Source organism: Podarcis pityusensis (genome assembly GCF_964106645.2).
Source record: "Podarcis pityusensis genome assembly, chromosome: 8".
NCBI classification, from domain to species: domain Eukaryota; kingdom Metazoa; phylum Chordata; class Lepidosauria; order Squamata; family Lacertidae; genus Podarcis; species Podarcis pityusensis.
Window position 1 is genome coordinate 51,373,786 of NC_138033.1, and position 9,243 is coordinate 51,383,028.

A 9,243-nucleotide genomic window follows, 5' to 3' on the forward strand; every position below is an offset into this window, starting at 1 on the left:
AGAATAGGTAGGTGGGATCCTAGAATGCAACAACCTGATTGGCCTGCAGGAGCGGCCCACTCAGGCTCCAGGAGGGAAGCAGAATCAGGCGGGACTGTAAATAATGTACAGCGGTACCTCGGGTTACAGACACTTCAGGTTACAGACGCTTCAGGTTACAGACTCCACTAACCCAGAAATAGTACCTCGGGTTAAGAACTTTGCTTCAGGATGAGAACAGAAATCGTGCTCCGGTGGCGCGGCAGCAGCGGGAGGCCCCATTAGCTAAAGTGGTGCTTCAGGTTAAGAACAGTTTCAGGTTAAGAACAGACCTCTGGAACAAATTAAGTATGTAACCAGAGGTACCACTGTATATAAAGCTTGAGGTTTTGGGGGAAATTCATTCACTGTTTTATGAGCTGTAATAAAGAGCATGAAATCACTACGCGACTCCGAGTATATTTCACTGGTGGCAAAGGTAGGATCCTGCTGAGCTGTCCGCTGTTCACTGCACCGCAGCCGCCACTGGCAACACTGCTGCATTGCACCACGTATCCAGGCTACAGCTCTGCGACCCAAGGACCCCAAATGGCTACAGATAACAGCTTCACGCCATTCAACCCAGCCTCAGGAGATGGGGGAGGATACACCAGCCGTTTCCAGTTCCTCCTGGAGGCAAAGGACATCACCGACGCAGCCAAGAAGAGGACGACGTTCTTCAGCTTCTGTGCAGAAGAAATGTTCAAGATCGCCTGAGTCCTCCTTGCACCTGCAAATATCGTGACCGTTCCCTACAACACGATAATGGAACGGCTGAAGGGGCACTTCTCGCCACTTCTCGCTACCTCAGTTGTAGCGTGTCGCAACGCCTTCTACCCAAAGCGGCAGGCCCCTGGTGAAACCATAACCAGGTATGTGACCTCCCTCTGCTGGGCTGCCCGGCTCTGCAACTTCACAGAACTGGAGAACATGCTCTGCGACAGCCTTGAGGCGGACTGAGGGACGAGAAGCTGCAGCGGTGCCTCTACGCCAAGAAGGACCTGATGTTCCAGGTCACCCCAGAGGAGGCCCTGGCAATCGAAGCCGCCGAGAGGTCAGTGCAAGGATTCCGGTCGAACTCATCGTTCCAACCGAGGGTCCACCACGAGGACCTCACCGACAACTCAGAATCTGACCAGGAGGATGTGCACCGAGTGCAGCAGCGCACACAAGCTGCACGCCCACCATAACAGCCTCGGTCGGAATAGGAGAACTGTGCAAGCTGCAGGGAGAGCTACAAGCGAAGGACTTGCTGTTTCCACAATGCAGAATGCTGACAATGCAGAAAAGCGGGACACATTGCCCAGGCACCTATTGGCTGGAGGTTTTAGTTTGCTTTTCCCCATCCCCCGCACTATATTGGGGGTTTTCCAGTTTGTGGTCTCTGGCTCATGTCCTTGGGCCCTTCTTGTCTTACTGGCTTGTTTCACATCAACCAGGATCTGATAGCAAAGCCTGAGCGTGATTTGATCCTTTAAAGCGGAGGCGGAACCTGTGGACTACAATTCCCATCATTCTTAACTATTGACAGTCTCTTGCCTGACTGTCTCTCCAGCTTGCTGCTTTACTTCTGGATCACATCACTGCAGTGCAACTGAACTCCAAACTCTGGCTTCATCCTTCTAACCAGGAGCTGGATGAGAAAGTCTATCCATATGCAATCTCACACATGACCCCTTTTCTTTGTTTCTTTAATGGCCCATCATGGGCTATAGCCTCAACACAGGAAGCTATCCTGGTTTATATTTAGCACTTGCTTGGTCCAGGGGTTAGTAGGATCTCACATGCAACCTTCTTCCTCCCCTGCTCCCCAACTCATAACATTATGTTCTAGTTTCACATTGCAGGACAAGATTGGTAACCATTGGACAAAGCATATTCATTTCTTGTTTCTTGCGATATTTGCTGGAAAATATGATTAATCTCATCTGCATGCCATTGCTTTTTTTGCTTTATTTAAGATTTCTATTTGTTAAATAAAGTGTTTGAAAATCATTTCATTGACATCTTGTTATTGAGGAACCCCTGAATTCCTCAGAGCACACGATTACCAGATGACAGGTGACAGATAGGGATCTGGCAGGAAAGAAACTAAAAGCACAGCTTTGCAATTTCAAAGCACCATTCCTGTGTCTTTACACACATTTCGCAAGGTTCATTTCCCACATGATGTAGTGCTGGCCCCCAACTGTGGTGACTTTAAAAGAGACTATTTTTAATTTCACTTATGAAACTCTTCTTACGAAACGTCTTGAATTGATTTCACAATACAATAAAGACAATATGGTGCAATTGCATATATAAAAACAAGTACAATACATATATTGACTAGAGCAAATTCATGGGAGATAAGTTTATCGTGATGGCTATGTCCACTGTAGGAGGTGATAACCTCTGAATACCAGTTGCTAGGAATCACAATCAAAGAGAGCGCTGTTGCACTCAGGTCTGGTTTGCAGGCTTTTCACTGGCATCCGGCTGGCCACTGAGAAATGGGTGCTGGACTTGATGGGCTACGGGCCTGATCCAGGAGGGCTTATATTCTGTCACTGGGTGGGGTTCAAGAGGCGGTGGCAGTGTGTGACAGGGCATTTTCTGTGGTGGCTCTCAAGTTGGCAAGGGTGGAAACTGCTGCATGGTTGCACCTACTGTGTGCAGTCCCCATTGCACTTGTCCATCAAAGTTTTGTTCCTACAATGGCAGCGGCTTGTGGTGGTAACAGGAAAGCACACTGAAAAGCCTGCATAAGACCAAGCTTGCAGCAACTCAGTGATGAGCACCCACTGTTATGCACAAGATTCAACTTGCTTTTGATGGAAAACAGCACTTCAGATGCAGAAAAAAGCTGCATCTTATAGATGGGTCGCTGCCAGCACTTGTGACAGGCTTGTCTCAGGCAGAGCACCACTATGCACTCTGTTTTCATGTGCAAAGTGCATGCACCAATGGGTGTTAAAATTAATTCACTCGCTAAGTAAACTTCCATATGTTTTCCCTGAAAACAACAACCAGGAATTGTTGAAGGGATAAATAACGACACAACAATCTTTAGGCACTCTTCAGAGACATATTAATGTCCAAAGTTCTGAGTCAAGGAGGGAAAGAGGAGAAAGGGTGGCTTTCACTGTAGAGTGATTTAGAGCATTGTCAACTGAGCAGTTAGACTGTCGCCATGGAAACTGAAAGCCTTCCAACAATATTAGCTGTGACAGGTCTATTTAATAGCCCATCCATGCAATCCTCTTCAAAATACTGCTTTATTCTTCTGCCTTTATTCTTCTGTGCTATTCTGCTGTAGCACAAACCTTGATGCAACAGGGAGTGAATTAAGAAGGATCGGGGTCTGAGGTAATAGTCACTGCCTCCTAAATAATACTTTTGAGGGGGTGGGAGGTGATCCCTCTTATCACCTTAGATCTTATCATTTCATCTTTGTGTTGCATTAATAAAGATTATAAGTGATTATGATTGGAGAGTTGGGAAGGTAACTATAATCTTCCTTCTGTTCCTGAGACTGAAATGTCTTGTTATGTCTGGATCAGCCCTTCAGGTGTCTATTCAGTCCCTTCCCCACAAGCCCCTAAAAGAAGAAAATTTCATCATCTTGGTTAAAGCAGATAAGGTCTCCATTGAACCCGTTTAAACAAACAAACAAACAAACAAAAAAAGTCTATACAGCCATCCATCATTTTATTTGTATGTCACCTTTCCATAGTTAAAACCATGCTTAAGGTGGTTGACTTACAACATGAGAAAATATGTTTACATATTTTTACAAGCATAACAAAAGTTGATGTTGGCTTCCATCTGTCTTGAGAGAAAGTGGAGTGTGCCTCTGGGGGTGACGTCAAAGAGCTGCATTAGCAGCACCAAAATGCCCCTTTGGTTTCAGATAATATATGGGTAAGGTAAAGGTAAAGGGACCCCTGACCGTTAGGTCCAGTCGCGGATGACTCTGGGGTTGCGGCGCTCATCTCGCTTTACAGGCCGAGGGAGCCGGCGTACAACTTCCATGTCAAATGGCCAGCATGACTAAGCCGTTTCTGGCGAACCAGAGCAGCGCACAGAAATGCCATTTACCTTCCTGCCAGAGTGGTACTTATTTATCTACTTGCACTTTGACGTGCTTTCGAACTGCTAGGTTGGCAGGAGCAGGGACTGAGCAACGGGAGCTCACCCCGTCACGGGGATTCAAACTGCTGATCTTCTGATCGGCAAACCCTAGGCTCTGTGGTTTAACCCACAGTGCCACCCACGTCCCGCTAGTATATGGGTAGACGAGTCTAAAAAGGAGGCTTAGTTTGGTCAGAATTGAGTATATACTTCCAGAGTTAAGGCTAAATACATTGTTTCTAGCAAATCATCAGTGCTACTAGAGGGCTATGAAAATTTGTGTCCTGGGCTTTTTATGACTCATCTACCCATGTACTAACTGAAACCCTAGGGACACATTGGTTGCCACATGTGATTACCCCCCCCCCCCGGCAGTTCTCCTGCCCCATTACAAGGATAAGGGCTAGGAAAGCCTATGGCATGACTTTGAGATCTACCAATGCCAAAGTCAGAAGCCTCTTTTCAATGCAAGGTTCAACTTAGAATAACCAATGAGCAGTCATGAAGAGACAGTGAACCAGCGCATGTCAAGCAGGAACACAAGAAGCTGCCTTATACTGAGTTCTATCATTGGTCCATCCAGCTTTTTATTCTCTCCACTGACTGGCAGCAGCTTTCCTGAGTTCCCAGCCCTACCAGGAGATTCTAGGAATTGATCCTGAGACCACCTGTGCACAATGCAGGTGCTCTATCCCTGAGCTATTGCAAGTACTCTCTCTCTCTCTCTCTATATATATATATATACACACACACCGTCCATTCATCTAGCTCAGTATTGTTAAAACTGACTGGCAGCAACTCTCTAGGTTTCAGGCAGCAGTCTTTCCCAGTGCTACCTGAAGGTGCCGGGGATTGAACCTGGACCTTCAGCATGCAAGTTGCCCTCCTTTCCCTTCCAACCTCTGCTTTGTTGTCATCAGCCTGCCCTATTTCCAGGCTTCCTTGACTCTCCTCTTACACCCATCCCTGGCTGGCATGCACTGCTCCGTCTGTTCCATCATGTACCAAACAAATTTCTTGGGCAGAGGATGGCAAAAGAAGGCTTGCTTTGTGCAGAATCTGGGGTGAGAAAACATACCAGGCAACCCTCTTTCTCTCCGAAACAAAACAAAAACTCTCAAATATCTCACCCAGCATCAATCTTACAAATTGAGCAGCTCTGTGCATGGTAAGTCCATTTGCACAAATTGCTTGGGTTTGTATCATTGGCTTTGGCTGGGTTCCAAAGAAGGATATTTCTTCAAGCGCTGCTCTTAGCGATGGTGTGGGAAGTTTGCGGGGTGAGGAGGTGCACCTGCATGTATTTTGGCATGTCTGAGCAATGGTTAAGGGCACAGGAACCAGACCAGGCAAATAAAACTACAAGCTGGCAATTCTTTATTTCCCCCTGCCCTTCCCTAGGGAACGATGCCCAGCGGATTTCTGATCCTCACATAGCTTATTTTAAATCTTTCCCTCATCTGCTTCCGCAACTATAGTTAAATTTTTTATTTCCAGGATTTGTACACAGGGAAAATAATACACTGCTCTTCAAAAGCCAATCGCCTGCCTGTCTCTGGGGAGCAATAATCTAAACCCGATTGGAATGCACTGCAGTGTAGCCAGGCAGCCTATAAACAGCTCTGACATGGTGTGAATACACTTTGGTGTCTTTTGCCATCTGCTGCTGCCATTAAAAAATTAAATTTCCATCTGTTTTTACACCCTCCCCCTACACACACACACACACACACACACACACACACACACACCCTTCCCAGAGGCTTCAGATGAACCCTGTTCCTTGTTGCAAAGCCTCAACTAACATATTCTTTCAGCAGACCATGTTGTCGCTCTGTGTATGTGCAGCTGGGGGTCAGGTGGAATGGTCTGGTTTGCAAATGATACTGATTTTCATGGGATTCAATCTATCAGTCTCACTGTTTGTTTACCTTCTCCCTTCCTGTTTTAGTTTAGTTTCATTTAGTTTAGAATCCACAGGGGGGCAGGGGTGGAGAAAAAGGTGATGGTGGAAGAAACCCCAACCAAAATGCTATTTATACCTTACTGGAAGCATGGGATGGTTTGAAATGATGGGAACAGCTGGAGTAACACCCCCCCCACACACACACATAACAGCTGAGCCATGTTTGCAGACCACCAAATAGGATTTTCTATGCTTGATATAGTGCCCAGTCTGCCATAGTCACTATTAGAGACTAATCTGTCAATCTCTCTCCTTTTCTCATTTCCCCAGCCTTAAGCAGTTCTCCACATTTCCACAACAGTTTGGGAATATTTTTTTAGAGGTCCTCATGAAAATTCACCACCGTTTCTGGGTGACTTTCTCCTCATATTCACATTTCTGAATGTAATGATGCTTAATATACACCTCTTTGCAGAGCACACATTCCCTAATATTTACATGTCTCCTAATGTAATGCATTTTTGTATATTGCTTTCACCAATGCACACTTTGCTTATGTACATATATGCTTTACTTGGATGTGCATTGCAAAATCCAGAGAAGTGTGGATTTTGGAGGACGGCTGTGCTTCGATTCGTATATTGTTTTGGAAAGTGCAAATTATGCAGCCATAGTTGTAGGAAGTTGCAGTTTAGGCCAGGGCAGTCCAACACATAGCTTGGGGGCCTCATCCAGTCCTCAAGGCCTTTTTTAGCTGCCCTCAGAAACCTCTGATGCCACCGCCCCACAACCCTTGTGATGCCTTCCCAAAGCTAGGTAAGCAGGGCTTTGGGAAAGGCATGAGGACTCTGACAGGGTCCTAGAGTCCACCTTCCTCCTTCACAAAGCCTAATTAGTGTTTTTCTCAGCCTGTGTTGCTGAGAAATAAGAAAGGCAATTTTATTCCAAAGTAGCTGAAAAGGAAGCTGAGGACGCCAGAGAATTTGCAGCACAGATTTTTACTTCTTATTATTGTGTTGTGTTTTAAGATAAGCACAAATGCTCTGGCAAGAAGGCTATCTGTGGATTTGTGCAAGGTGGCTGATCCCTCAAGGGGGAGCAGATTCAGACAAATTAAAATATTGTTCTATTTCCGGGGGGGGGGGGGGAGATAGGGACCTGGGTGGTGGAAGGAAATTGAACTGCCTTTGAGGTCTCTTAGCAACAGCAGCATGTTCACTTCCGAACAAATCACATGCTTTGATCACAGCTATGTGTTGTTATTGGAACAATTATAGCCGTATCCCAACAGTGCTGGATTTTGGACAGTGTCTCTCATCTCAGTGGATTACAAAGAACCTTTAACAGAGTAAATAAAGGATGAGGAATATCAGGCCCAGTGTCTGAATGTGGCCCTCCAGACCTATCTGGTCCTCAGGATTCTCCCCAGGCCACACCCTTCAACAGCTTCACACATTCCCCATACATGTTTTTGCTTGACTGGATGGAGAATAGAGGCGGGTGCATGTCTAGGTGTAGCCGAGTGTACTGGACAAAGGGGCAATTCACATGTGTTGCTCCTCCCACTTTTGAGGTAATAATGAGGCGTTTAAATTTGTTCATGCTAGAGGAAGTCAGATAATTTGGAGAGTGGGGAATTAAGCAGTGGCTAGACACTTCCTTCCTTTTCCTTGATGGGGTTCCTAGTTCACACCAACCGTTTAAATGGTAAGCCTTCTTCTTCGTCCGCCTCTGAGCTGGATTACAGAATGCGCCCCAAGAACATGACTGCTGAGATGCAACATTAACTTTCTATTATTAATGCAATGGGGCAAAGAAGAGGCAACGCATGCCGGGTGGGGGGGAGCCATCATCCTCTCCTCCCAAGACCATTCAAGCCAGAGGATGATTCTCAGTTTGGGGTCTGATTGTTTTATTGCTCCCCATTCATTATGTTTGTGGGATTAGTGATGTGCTGCTTCTTAATTAGAATAATAGAATTGCAGAATTAGAAGGATCATCTAGCCCAACCCCTGCAATGCAGGAATCACAGCTAACTAATCCCTGACATAGCAAAATACCACATAATCACCCAGAAAGGCTCCTTTTTGTCACTGGATCCAGGTCTGATTAGCCAGATCTCTAGGAAGGATAATAGTTCCCAGACACTGTTCTTGTTTAATGTACCCTGATCTGAAAAGAATTGACAACCAGTCCATAAAACCAAGTGGGAGATTTTTATGTGTAATAAAACCATGATGCTTTATAAATATCCCTCCCCTTCCAGAGACTTGGAAAACATTTTTATTTTTTTTGGAAGCAAACATCCATGCCAGCTCACAAAGTCTAGAATCCATGCTAAGGCTGAAACAAAATATTCTTGCACCAAACTCAGATGTTTGCATCCCTCTAAAAAATAATGTTAGAAATTAAATGTATGGTTCTCAAATATTATAAAAAAGGGGAAGGCAGGAAATGACATCCAATTTTCTTACATAGCTGATAGCAATCTAGGTATGCAATAATCTGATGCTCATTCCAACAATCATTCCATCTCTAATAATACAATAATATTTAATAAGAAGTGCCTGCAAGAATCCTAGGCGCTCTGCAATTGCGTACAGAGGTTGATTGGGTTTAATTTGCTGCATGGATGAGAAGATTTTGATGCTTCTGAAGTCAAGTCAAAATCTGTATGGCTATTTGAGATTCCCTGATATTGAACCTAAAGATTTGGTTGTGGGAAAGGACGGATGAGTCATATTAAAAACTGATCAAATAAAGTCAGTCTTAATTGAATCAAACACTGATGTACTCTCTTTTTCAGCTCATATTACAGACAACCATTATCCCCATGCAATAAATCCACAATTGTTTTCAGACATCCGTGGTGCACAACATCCCACAAGGCTTCTGTAAAACAATGGTATTCAATTGTAGGGAAGATCACATTTCCTCAGCACTGAAAACAGAAATATTTTGTGGCTGGGAAAATGGGATTATCTTGCCACCCCCACAACCCCCATGAGTGTGACCATTGTTACTGTCTGCATGCTGTAGGCTGTGGTCGCAGAATCCTACTGGCTAGTGCCAGTAACATTGCTAGTGGAGAGCAATTCCCTGCTAGTGAAGAACAGTTCTCCCAGCTATGGATTACAAAGAACCTTTAACAGAGTAAATAAAGGATGAGGAATATCAGGCCCAGTGTCTGAATGTGGCCCTCCAGA